The sequence below is a fragment of the Elephantulus edwardii genome, unplaced genomic scaffold, assembly GCF_000299155.1.
Source record: "Elephantulus edwardii isolate Elephantulus edwardi_28Jun2011 unplaced genomic scaffold, EleEdw1.0 scaffold00121, whole genome shotgun sequence".
NCBI classification, from domain to species: Eukaryota; Metazoa; Chordata; class Mammalia; order Macroscelidea; family Macroscelididae; genus Elephantulus; species Elephantulus edwardii.
The window spans coordinates 7,155,875-7,158,975 of NW_006399871.1; positions in this window are offsets into that span (position 1 = coordinate 7,155,875).

Here is a 3,101-nt window from a genome sequence, read left to right on the forward strand (position 1 = left end):
AAAAAAAAAAAAAAGGATATATGATTTGGTATTCTTGTCATGATAGGAGTCCAGAAAGAAGGCTATACAGTGGAGTGGACTTGGGGGCAGGGACTGCATAACAATGAAAGAATTTTCCTTTTTCTTTTCAAGGAGGGGAGTGAATTGGAGGAGAGGAGTGGCGAGGGGGAGGGGTGCAACAATGAATGACTTGAAGCCCTGGGTCTCTGTGAACTTTCATTAAAATTAATTAAAATTTTTAAAAAAATAGCCGTTGTTGTTGTTAGGTGCCATCAAGTTGACTATGACTCACAATGATCCTCTGAACAGCAGACTGTAACCGTGTCTCTATCCTGTGCCACCTCTGCCGTGCTCAAGCTCATTGCTGCAGCCCCTCCATCAATCATCTCGTTGAGGGTCTTTCTCACAGTAGTCAGGCTTATCAAGAAAACAGGAACATCAGAGATGGACCCAATCCTTAGACAAATCCATCATACAAGATCACAAGGGCAGCATTTGCCTAAAACAAATCCCAGGAGTCAGGAAGCTAGAGCCTAGAAAGATGAGGGGAAACACGAATCACAGAGAGATAATAGGAAGGGTACAGTTACAGTGCGGCTGTTTGTACACAGGGTCACTATGAGTCAAACAAACACTGTGAGTCGTAAAACAAGATGTGTCTAAGTGGTTGAACAGAGAACCAATCTACTCTAAACTTCCATACAAATCATAAAAAAAAAGGTTCCAAGACAAAAGAGGGTATACAGCAGGAAAAGTAAATGGTGCAGACATTTGGAAACCTGACGTTTAGTTCTCCTACTCCCTTTCTGAGCTGTTTTACAAAGAACAAGCTATACAACCTCTCTGTTTCCTCTGTTATAAAATAGGGAAATGAAACCATTGCTTCCTTCAATGACTGAGTATGAAATAAATGATTGAGAATATACAAAGGGCCCATCACTTGGCTTGGCACATTTGAATGGTTTGTTGCATCAAAGTTTTTCTTCTTTTTCTAAAACCCTGCCACTTGTCTGGGATCTGAAAAATTCTCACTAACTCCCCGTCTTTGGCACATTGTTATGTCTGAATGGAAAATGGAGATATTTGGTGGAAATAATTCAAGGGAGGGACAGAAAGAGAAAACTCTCTCAATCACAAAATCCCAAGTATAAGCCAGGAAGAGGCCACCATGGGAGTGAGAAGGATCTCTTCACGCGAGGGCTCCATCCAGCCTGGAATAGGTGGGCCAGGAAGGAAGCATTTGGCTTAAGAGCATGTGGGAAGAAAGTGAAGAGAGGAAGGACCCACGACCGCGGTGGGAGGAGACAGCGTCAAGGGGAAAGGCTGAGATCCCAACAACAGTAGGTCTTGGGTTGCCTCCCAGATGTAGGAAGGGGAGTCATGAGTCGTCTCGGGGTTACAAGAGCCCAGAACACTGAGAACCTGAGGGCTGTGCTGAATGAGGACTGGAGCCCAACTCTCCAATGATTCCACGCTATAGAAGACAACTCTCAAACACAAACTGAAGGTCAGTGTCATTGATAGTATCGTCAGTTCACAATTCATCCTTTCTACCTGCCTTGCCATGACTTCACTTCTCCACCCACCGTCTTTGACCATACGGCTTACTTTGGCCAATAAAGCGTGAATGGGTGTGATATATATAACCTGTCCTACCAGTGGCATTCCATGTGCTCATGTGCTCTGGCCTGCCTCTTTGAACACCCACCTCTAGAGTATGAAGATCATTACCTAAGTGAGGTATCTGGAGCAGAACCCAATCCTCAGCTGAAGCCAGCCAAGCTTCACTAGCAAAGTGCAACCTACCCAGGGCCCAGGGATCAAGAACTAGATGTTTGTAGTTGCAAGTTATTCACGTTGTAAGGTTGCTTGTTTGTTATACAGTGTTACCACAGCAAAACCTGAATAATAGGCCTTTGGGCAGTTTCTACAAGGCATAGTGAGGTAGCAGGAAGGTAGTGTGTAAACAAAGTGTTGTGTCCCTCCCTTGGCTAAGAAGGGCACAGGGCTGATATTTGCAAGTGGAACTCAGGCTGTCATGAATGTGGTGAGACCTGAGCACACATAGATCCTTGAGATGGTTTTCCCCTTTAGACAGGAAGATGACATAGTGTTGAAGCTTTTGACAAATGGAAACCTAAAAAACCCTTCAAAGTCATAGCCAACTGGTTGGAATGGACTTATAACTGACTGTCCATTTGGTTTCGTAGGCTACACGCCACAGTGGAGGCAATCACCCATCTTTCTCTTGAAAAGCAGTTGGTGAATCCAACTAGAGAGACAAATAGCCTTTGAGTTAGTGGCCCAATTCCCTAGACCATCAGTGCTCCCTAAACGGGAATCTGAGAGTTCTTTTGATAACTTTTATTGAGGCGTTGAGTGAAATATCCCAATTAGGAGGGGATCATTGAGTACAAAAATCGTACCACCGGCTGCTAGTGATCTTTTCCCAGAGGCACGCTGGTAAGCAGGACACTTGGAGGGAAAGGCTCACTCTAGTCAGGACCACAACAACCAGTTGTCATTGTCGTTGTTGTTGTTGTGTACCTTCAAGTCAGAATGAACCCATGGCTGACCCTCCAGTGGGTTTTCAGAGACAGTTTTCAGAGACTGTTCATCTTTCTGTGGAGCAGTTGGTAGATTTGAACCACGTGCCTTCGGGATTGCAGTGCAGCTTCTTGCCCCTGCGCCATCAGAGCCGGGGATTGCATTTATTCATTTATTTCTTTTTAATCTCTAAGGAGTCACAGGAAAGGGAATATTCTTCTACCTAAGGGAAATCTGGTCAAGATTTTGCCTGACTTTTTTGTCTCCAGCTCTCCATTCCCCAAATCCCCTCGCAGAGAGGCCTGTTCCAACCTCAGCAGTTGCAGCGTCTAACAAACACGATTCTAGTCAGTCTGGCTTCACAGGTGCCAGTTGGCAGTGACAGAGTCAAGGCCATCTTTCTCAGCTTCTAGTTGTGAGAAAAAGACCGTAAACTTGGTTGTAAAAAAAAAAAACCCACCCCAGTTCTCTATCAAACTCCCACAGGCAGTGTACATTGCACTGAAACAGATGAGGGAGAGAATAATTTAAAAGCGATGTATGATAGGGTATTA